The sequence below is a fragment of the Neofelis nebulosa genome, chromosome 13, assembly GCF_028018385.1.
Source record: "Neofelis nebulosa isolate mNeoNeb1 chromosome 13, mNeoNeb1.pri, whole genome shotgun sequence".
NCBI lineage: Eukaryota > Metazoa > Chordata > Mammalia > Carnivora > Felidae > Neofelis > Neofelis nebulosa.
The window spans coordinates 81481126-81491755 of record NC_080794.1 but is presented as its reverse complement, the minus strand read 5'-3'; positions in this window follow the sequence as shown (position 1 = coordinate 81491755).

Sequence of the window (10630 nt, the reverse complement as noted above, 5' to 3'; positions counted from 1 at the left end):
AAGTAAGAATGGATTTTAAATGTGTATTTATCTGTTTATAATCATATTTGGAGAGATTGGACAACCCGGATCCCTGCATTTTCCAAAATGACATAATGGGTATCAGTGACAGGGTGAAATTGTGGCTCGGAGCCATCGACGGATACGGCATTTGCCGCCCAGCTACATGTACACAGTCAGGCCGATGAAGGCAGGCGGTGGAATTCAAACCGGCAGGCTGCAGTGTTTTGCGTTCAGCCCGCGTCACCCGAGACAGAAAACCAGTGGGCTGACGCTGGAGAAAGTTGAATAACACAACGTTCCACTCCACGGGTTCCAAGCATCAGCTGGACGACTGGGGGCCACGGTGGTTCCAGGGCTGGAGGACAGCAAGCGAAGGGATGGGGAGCAAAAGACACTCGTCAAAGAACACGCAGGGCCCGGGCAGACTCCCACTCGAGAGAAAGGAAACCAGCGGAGCATGGCTTGTCTTCTAGGGCCTGGACGCACTGTTACTTGGCACTTGCTGAAAGCAGTGTCCATTTTTGGTCGCGGGAAATGCAAAAGGAAACTCAACCTGGCGACAGAGGAAAAGGGAATTCACTGGTTCAAGTAACCGAAAAGTCAGGGGTCTCTGGCACAAATGGGGGGAGGGGGGCGCCGGTGACGTCATCCGTTTCATTCTCTCCATTTGGGGGCTGTGATTTCCTCTGTGTGGGCTCCACCTACAAGCAGATGCGTCTCCTCTGCTGGTGAGACAGCTGCAGCCACCCTTCGAGGTTCCCATGCCAGCCTCTCAGCTACGCTCAGCAAGAAACGGCTTCCTTTTCCAGGGTGCCCACACGAGTCCTGCAATGGAGGCTCAGCGTCTCTGATTGGCCCACCCCTCAACCAATCACTAAGGGCAGAGGGATTTGATATGCTGATTGGCCAGGCTAGGTCACATGCTCCCCCTCGGATTCTGAGCGTTTACAGCTTGGACGGAGGGAAGCGTGGCTAGTTCCGCACCCCGCCCCGCCCCCCCCACCAGCGCCTCCCAAAGTTAAATGTTATCAGGCAGAAAGCGTGCAGGATGTAAACAAAAGTAGATAACCACATCGAAGTAACAAAATTGGTAGAACGCGTTGGGGCAGGGTTTATGGATGGCAAGGGACGGCTATGTATAACACTAAATGGTGGCCGTCGTCCCCAAAGAACCTACACATTGTGGGGATTCTCTAACCAGTCAGGGTTCTGCTCCTTCCAGCCATCATTTTGATCACTGCCATTGTCAAAGTACAGCAGCTCCCAACCTGGTCTTGTCTGAAGATAAAAGCATAAGATTTTCCAGGATGGAAATGAATTTGGCCCCATCGGCAGTCAGAGGTTTCGAGGACTGATCATGTTTAAAAATATATAGTGATTGCCTTTATTCTTGGCAGCTTAAGTTTTCATGTTTTCTTTGCTGACTTACTAGTGAAACCACTGTTACAGCTTATTATTTAATGAAGTAATTTTCTAATGTGAACTTACAAACGTTGTAGATGCTTCTGTTATTTTTTTAAAAGTGCCAAGAATCATCATTTCTAAGTTTGTTGGTTATGTTGATGCCTCTCCCGAGTGTTTGATTGCCCTTAATACTAGAGAACTGAGAGAGATTGTTCTGAAAGTCACAGAGAGCAGACAAGAGCCTTCTGGCTGGTGGATTCATTTAAGAGGCCAAGAGGCAATGTCTTCTCTCTAGAATCTGTTAGTCATTCCTACTGACTCACAGTAATTCCCTCTCTGAGCAGAAGTTCCCTTGAGGCAAGTCCCCACCATATGGCTGTTTCAACTGATAGAAGAATTCACTGATGTTCATACAGCAAAGAGGTCCTGTGACTTCCAGGCAGCAAATCAGAGACCAGTCTTGGCCATGGCATAACCCTAGCTGGCACCACCAAGGGTGTCATTTTAACTTCCATACTCTTCTTGCTGACTACCCGCTCCACTCCTAATCTAGCCACTCATTCTGCAAATGTTGGACCACGAGTGAGTAAGAAAGAACATGAAAAACAAGGCAGTGGGGGGAGGTCGCCTGGGTGGCTCAGTCAGTTGAATGTCCGACTCTTGATTTTGGCTCAGGTCATGATCCCAGGGTCATGGGATCAGGCCCCGAGTCAGGATCCGAGTATGGTGTGGAGCTTGCTTGGGATTCCATTTCTCTCTCTCTCTTTCCCTCTGCCCTTCTCCTCTGCTCATGTATGTGTGCTCTCTCTCTTTCTCTAAACACACACACACACACACACACACACACACACACATACACAAGAACATCCAGTCTTCTCTGATCATATTCCTATGCTTTCACTCATTGTCTCACATGAGCCTGAAGGAAATCAAAATGTCACCCTAAAATATGATACTTTGGCATAAAAACTATTTTGGGTTGAAGACTATTAAGAAACAAAATCTAACCAAGTAAATGTGAAGACCTAATTGGTTTCGTTCATTGATTCATGAATCGGGCAGCATCCCATCTAGCAAGTAAGGGGAGCTCTGAGGAGTTGTACAAAATGGAAGGTTTTTATAGGAAGAAGAATATGGAAAGGAGTTAATAGCAAAAGACATGAAAGGATTGCTTCGGGCAAGGTCACTTTCCCTTAGGGGTAAGGGCAGGGGGTCTTAGGAAGTGGATCACCTCACCTTCCACGGGGAGGTGGACAGAACCCATGTGACAGATTACCTCATTGGTGCCGACCAGAAAATTCCAGATTGATTGGCTTAAAATTCTACTGGAGAGGTTGAAACTGCAATTAAGTCTTGGTTTGCTGTCCTGGGGGCGCGTGACAACACCTTGGGCCTGTAGCTTTCTTTTTAACAAAGCAGGTACAAAACCAAACCAAAACAACAACCAAAAAAACATCTCTGCCCTCCCTCATTTGCGTAAAAGCAGTACATACATTTACAAAGTGTCTATCCCCCTTTCTCTGTCAGGAAGGGAGAAAACTTTAGACCCTTATCCATGTGGAGACAGTACCAACCAGAGGAATCTACCTTAAAAACTTTATTAGCTAGGCTTTATCTAACATTAGTTTTCAATTTATTGACCTTCCCACAGTTTGCTTCCCTTGGAAACAACCTAAAATTGCTTTCCTTTGTCCTGTCATTTCTCTACAAATTTACTGTTTGTTGAAGGTGCTACAGATGCCTGAACTCAAAGTCATCTCTTTGAGCTACTCATCTCTGGATACTCCCAAGTGCAATGCGTGTAATACACATGTTAAGAAACGTGTTATTCCCTTCTTAGTCTGTATTTTGTTATAGACTCCAGCTGAGAACCTAGAAGGGCAGAAGGGAAAGATATTTCCCCTCCCCTACAAGCTTGATAATCCCTTTGAGAGTTAAACAGGGCAGGGGTGAAGCCGAGCCTTGTCAAGGCTCACACTGCCATCTTGGATCCAGTACCTACTAATTAATGCTTGAGGAATCCATCTCAGAGGGATTGTAGAGATTGAAAGTCCGCTCTGCAGGTTCCCATCAGTCAAAATCATTTGCAGATTCAGGGTAGCTACCACCCTGCCCTCACTATTTTGTATAGCTCTGTCTCACATTCTAGGCCTATTTGAAGTCATTGTTCCTTATCCCTCCCAGGGAACCAAAATGTAAGGTAGCCAAAGGGCCCTCGAATATGCCCATGCCAACAGAGACCCAGAGTTTATGCAAGTGAAAGACTTTGTTAAGACACCAGCCACCCTTTAGCAAATTTTCTTCTGTGCAATAATGAACCAACTTCTTTGCTTCAATGTCTCTCTTTTCTTTTATTCATCTTTTTCCTTTCTTCATCACTCAGTCTTTGGGATGATTTTCATTACCTGTTGGACAGCTCGGTGTTCCAAAGGAGGAAAGATGTGTTCGTGAACTGTGCACACAACCCAGCCCCGCCCTATCTGCTCCCTGACATGACTTGGATTGTCAGTGGGTCTTCTGTGAACCCCAGATCGTTCTCTTTAAGAGTTAAGCCACTGCATCATTAGTCCAGTTTGCAATTTTGGCTTTTACCCACTGTTAATTAAAGGTGGAAAAGAGACTAAGCCCTATGTCCTGGGATTCAGAGGACAGAACTTCAGAAATCATCTAGTTCAAAGCTTCATGGTTGAAGCTAGTAGTTCCTTTCTCCAAGATTAGTCAGTAAGAAGTAGAAAAAATAAGAGCCAGTATGTCTCGGGTACTTGTCAGCAGCCAAGCACGTTTTCTACATACTTTACACGCATTGTTTACTTAATTCTCAGAGTAACCCTCTCTGGTGAATACGGTCATGCCTGCCATTTTCTTTCTTTCTTTCTTTTTTTTTTTTAAGCAACCCATTACCTTTACTAAACTGTGATTAATCTCTTTTTTTCAATATATGAAATTTATTGTCAAATTGGTTTCCATACAACACCCAGTGCTCATCCCAAAAGGTGCCCTCCTCAATACCCATCACCCACCCTCCCCTCCCTCCCACCCCCCATCAACCCTCAGTTTGTTCTCAGTTTTTAACAGTCTCTTATGCTTTGGCTCTCTCCCACTCTAACCTCTTCTTTTTTTCCTTCCCCTCCCCCATGGGTTTCTGTTAAGTTCCTCAGGATCCACATAAGAGTGAAGACATATGGTATCTGTCTTCCTCTGTATGGCTTATTTCACTTAGCATCACACTCTCCAGTTCCGTCCACGTTGCTACAAAAGGCCGTATTTCGTTCTTTCTCATTGCCACGTAGTATTCCACTGTGTATATAAACCACAATTTCTTTACCCATTCATCAGTTGATGGACATTTAGGCTCTTTCCCTAATTTGGCTATTGTTGAGAGTGCTGCTATAAACATTGGGGTCCAAGTGCCCCTATGCATCAGTACTCCTGTATCCCTTGGGTAAATTCCTAGCAGTGCTATTGCTGGGTCAATGGGTAGGTCTATTTTTATTTTTCTGAGGAACCTCCACACTGCTTTCCAGAGCGGCTGCACCAGTTTGCATTCCCACCAACAGTGCAAGAGGGTTCCCGTTCTCCACATCCTCTCCAGCATCTGTAGTCTCCTGATTTGTTCATTTTGGCCACTTTGACTATGCCTGCCATTTTCAGACGAACAAACTGAGAGAAGGAGAATCCAGGGAACTTGCCCAGGGCCGTATGGGAGACCTGGGATATAAATCTGTGGGTCTCAGTCTGTGTTTGAGCTAAGATCTCAATTATTCTAAAGCTGTCACTCTTACCCACCTACTCAGCTTTCCTTTTCCAGAACTAACACACAGATGAGGAGTAAGGGACAGTACTCTGAGGAGCAAAACAATTACCGACCTGCCCAACGCCACTGAGCACACACCTTCCATCATAGTCTGGCTAAGACTTGGAAATTACAAACTTAAGTGGGCAAGGCATGTCAAGTTACTTCATTTTCTTTAAATCGAATTGTGACTCTGAGTGCCCACCCCAATCCTACTGGCCTGGCTCAGTGAACTGGGGGCCTGTCCCTACCCAGCACTGTGGAAGAGCTCTGGGGTCTTATGTGGAGAACATTCGAGGGGGGGGCCTCATGGTTGCCCCCGTAGCTGCCAACCCACTTACAGCCCAAACCCACGTTGTTATTCAGAAGCAGAAATTCTGCTGATTCTTGCCACTCTTGTACCCCTCAATCTTTCTTGAAGCGAAGGGCTCCAAGCCATAGGGGTCCCTCCTCTGCAGGGCAGACCACCCAACTAAACCTCCGCTTCCCTCCCACATCACCCAGAAGGTCCTTTTCCCCTCCTTGAGACCATCATGGTTCACAGCTGCCTCCCCAGCATGAGCACCACGAGCACAGGAATGTTTGTTTTGTGCGCTGATGTCTCCTCAGTACCTAAGTCAGAGCTTGGCATGCAGATTTGTGCTCCTTGGGCCCCTCCAGAAGGCCCTTCCTGCCTCTCTGCACCCCCAGACTATGCGGCACCATCCCCACAGTGACTTCAGGCTCTCAAGAAAAGCAGGTTCGCCCAGCAGGCCTGGAAGGGAGAGGAACCCAGAGAACGGGGCAGCCAAGCCGCTCATTCCTTCTAGTTCTTCGGCAGCAAAGACAGAAGCCATGCTAATCTCAATAAATCACCCTACCCTTCGTGGACCAGCCAACGAGCATCCAGCACTATTTACCCATCTTCTAGCTGTCGTAAAAAAAAAGACACAAGTGTGAGGTCATTGTGCAGATTTCAAAGGCCTTTCTTACTGAAACGGCAAAGTTTGAGAGGCTCCTCTCTCCAGCCCCGGGATAATGAGCGCGTGCGCACACTTAAAGGGCTTTTTCTTCCCCTCAGCACTCTCTTGTTGCACACCACAGTGCAGCTTTCGGTGTGGGGAGGCTGGCGAAGTTCTCTGCAACCTGCCCAGCTCAGCACCTGCGGGCGGGTATCGCGACTAGAGAGAGACACGTCAGGAGGCAGAGACACGCTGGCAGAAGGGGAGAGACAGCAGACAGAGCGTAGACGTCACAGACACACAGCGATGCACAGAGACCCCAAAAAAGACACTTCGGAAGGACACAGAGACAGAAAAGAAACCGCGAAAGAGGAAACAGCGAGAGTTAGAACACCCCAGTGCTGAACTGCAAATTAGGTGTCCTGTCTGTCATTCCCCAAAGTGAACTAACTTTGCATGAAAGCAGTCGCTATGCCACTGAGGCAGCTTAGAAAAAATAATTTCACTTAATAGACTGTCTTACTGCAGCCCTGCTTCAAGGCTCAGCCACTTAAAGAAGGAATATCTTCGCTATCGGCTGCTCGTCCTCATTGCCCAGATGCTGAACGGAAAGCAGATCTGCGGTCGCCTGGCACGAGGGACAGGAGGAGGGCATGGGGCACAGAGGCACAGGAAGAAACTTCTAGAATGCGGAAACTTTTATGTCTTGATTGTGGTGGTTATATAATGGTTTACAGGGGTCAAAATTCACAACCCCTTGACATGTGGAATGGGTGAAGTTTATTCTATGTAAATAATACCTTAATAAAAAGGACTGCCCGTGCCCACACACTCACACACGCACCCACACACACAGGTGCGCGCTTGGCTCCTAAACGGAACATGGGCTGGGGACAGAGGGGAAACGTGACTAGGGATGTCACAGTGCTTTAGGAGAGAGAAGGTGGCAGCTTGCGGTAAGGTGACAATAGCACAGGGGGGAGGAGTGGATGTGGGCTGTATTTTGCAGGTGGGTCCAAGGGGAGCGGCCGACGGATCTGATGAAGGGAACCCGAGGAGACAGACCGGGAGGGGCGATGTCTGGGAGTCTGGCTTAGGCAGACGAGCCGATAGTGGTCACACAGTATAAGTACACAGCACTGCCTGCGAAATATCAACCCCAACCAAACATCATTTCTTTTTCTTTTTCTTAATGTTCATTTATTTTTGAAGGAGAGAGGGAGAGAGACAGATTACGAGCAGGGGAGGGAAAGAGAGAGAGAGGGAGGCACAGCATCCGAAGCAGGCTCCAGGCTCCAAGCTGTCAGCACAGAGCCCGACGCGGGGCCCGAACTCACGAACCGCGAGATCATGACCTGAGCCGAAGTCGGATGCTTAACCGACTGAGCCACCCAGGCGGCGCCCCAGACATCACCATTTCTGAGACCCTTCCCTCCCTGGGTGGAAGACACCCCAAGAAGAGCTCTACACACTAGCCTCTTCTCCATTCTGTCCATGAGGGAGAAAGGAGACAGAAGCAGGGGTTTGGCCGGGGGTGGGGGGCACCCAAGGACTGCTCCCAGGTGCGTGTCCACTGCACCGTGTACTTCGGGAGCTCCGGGGTAACCCCTAGCAATCGGCAATCAGAGGAAAAAGAAACCATCCACACTCACCCACAACCCTGGGCCCAGGTAACCTGAGGACCCGGAGAAAGGGAACAGTGGCCCCTGTCCCTGTACACCCCTGTCATGCTGAACCTTCAACCTACGGCTGAACCTGGGATCAGTCTCGGGCTCTGTCTTCACCTGAAGCCAGGGGGCTGGGAGGCCTCGAACCCCCAGTGCCTCTCTGGTCCGGATGCGCTGAACCATTTCCCCATATCGGGTGCTCAGCCTTCCTGCTGAGAACACACAGGCTGCCCGTGGGGGTCACTGGTCCTTCGGGACATGCGCCTCTGCCCCAAGGGACCATCAGAGAGGCGCCCCGAGTGTGAGGCTGCAGCACAGCACCCCAGCCCGAGCGTATGGTTAGGACCCAGGAAATCCGGATGCAAGGCTGTAAGCTGAGGCTGGAAATGGTGGCGTGGAGCCCAGAACGAGGGGCCCTCAGTCCCCCAGGACAGGATTTCAGCCTCTTCCCTGGGGGGATGACTGGGGTGGATGCCCAGATACTGTTTTTCCTTCCAGCAGGGTCTTGAGCCCTGGGCCACCAACTGGTGAGTCCCCGATGCCCAGCTGTGCTCCAAGGGGGGAGAGAGGTAGCGCCTGGTGGGCTGGGAGCCCTTGGGCCAGGGCCAATCAGCCGTAGCCTGGAACGCTCCCTCCTGGCTCCCCCATCCCAGCTGTTTTTCCTCCCAGCACCCCCCCTTCTCCCCAAATCTCCATCCCTAGTGATTTCCCAACTTCCCTTTCCCCTACATATCACTGTCCTAGAAAGAACACGTCCTTCTGCTTCTGGAACAAAAATCTACTGACGAGGCTCTAATGGGCTGCAGAACGTGAAGAAGGAGAGGCGATGAAGGAAGGGAGCTGTCTGCTGTTTCTATTCGGTTTCATCCACTCAGTTAACACTACCTGAGCCTGTCCCCTGTGCCAGGTGCCTTCCAGAGCAGGGGACACAGAGGAGTCAAGCAGAGGCTGTGGACGGCCTGTACTAAGGCTGCTCCCGGGACGCACCGCAGCTGGGCAGCTGTGCTTACCCCGCTCCCTCCCGAACCTCCACGACCATGAGAGCAAAGTCCCAGACCAGCCACCGTGGGAGGAAGCGGGAGAGGAGGAGACAGCGCAGGAAGGTGGAGCTCAGCAGTCATTTGAAAGCTCACCACTCAGACAGAAGACAGCTTCAGCTTTCTGTGCTCCCTTGGGTGCCTGCATGGCAGCAGCTGACGAGGACCCGGGAAAGGCTTGCGAATTCACTGGCCAGCCGGGGAGAAGGACAGGCAGATCTGCCGCAGGCCACAGTGGGTGTAGGGAGGAAACGTGCAGGCTCTGGGGCAGGCTGCTGGGCTCCCGTCCTCACTGCTGTGTGACACATCCGAGTGTCCGAACCTCTCTGTGCCTCCCGTTCCCCACCAGCCCCCGGAGAGTGGGGACAGTGCCTCTCCCACAAAGCGGTTGCACCTGTGACTGGGGGAACGCGGCGGCAGGGGGCGGGGCAGCGCTGGACACAGGGGTGTGCGGCTGTCGCCGGCTGGACGGCCTTTCCTGAGTGCAGAGTTTAGGCTGGACAAGGCCCCCGACTTCTATGCTGAGGAATCCCGGCTCAGCTCTTTGGGCTGATGAGACCCGGAACCTGCTTCCTCCCCTCCCTCTGGTCATCCGCCCGCGGCTGGCCCTCTCTGGAAGTACATTTGGCAAACTTGGAGGCTTCCGGGGAAAGAAGGCACTTGCCAGCCCAGCCCCTGGGGCCTCCCGGGGCCTCCAGACCATCTCTGCTTTCTCTGCTCCTCCTGGAATCTGAGGGGACTGGGACCCAGGGGCCTGGCCCTTCCTCCTGACACTGAGGGGGAAGACAACAAACCCCCACCAGAGATACAACCCTGCACTTGCTCCCGCAGAGCCGCAGGAAGCCGCCACACAGGCCTGGATGCCAGTGTCTTCCTTTTGCAAGCTGTGTGACCCTGGGTGGATGGCTTGCCTTCTCTGATCCCTAGTTTGTTCATCTATAAAATAGAAATTATACGACTGACCCCATTACCCATTATGTAGTCTTTAAAATCATGGCACTGGGTTCTTCAAACGAAGGTAATATTCTAGGAAGCAATTTCTGGGCAAGGAGAGTTTGGGGTATAGAACTCATCTATCAAAGCTTTTTTTTAAATTATTTTTTAATGTTCATTTACCTTTGAGAGAGAGAGAGAGAGAGAAAGACGCATGAGTGGGGGAGGGGCAGAGAGAGAGGGAGACACAGAATCCAAAGCAGGCTCCAGGCCCTGAGCTGTCAGCACAGAGCCCGATGCGGGTCTCGAACTCATGGACTGTGAGAGCATAACCTGAGCGGAAGTCGGATGCCCAACCGACTGAGCCGCGCAGGCGCCCGTGTGTTTAATTTTTAAAGCAGTGACAGTAACTGTCCCCCGTCCCTGTCGCCCAGTCACACGTCTCCTTCCCTCGCTGGAGGAACTCCTGTCGTCCTTTTCTTGTGTATCTTCCCAGAGATCTTCCCTCCATGTGCAGGTGTATACAGATATGTGTATTATGTAGTTTAGGTTAAAAAAAATTACATATTTTTGCATAGGTTATCCTATGTGTGGTTCAAGATTTAAAACAAATAGAGTGGCTTTCCTTGAAGAGTCTCCTCTCGCTTCTGTTCCCAGCTACCTGCTTTCCCTCCTCAAAGATCGCTGATGTTAAGTGTCTTTGGTATTCTTTTTTTTTTTTTTAATGTTTATTATTTTTGAGAGAGAGAGAGAGAGTGCAAGTGGGAAAGGGCAGAGAGAGAGGGAGACACAGAATCCCAAGCAGGCTCCAGGCTCCGAGCTGTCAGCACAGAGCCCGACGCGGGGCTTGAA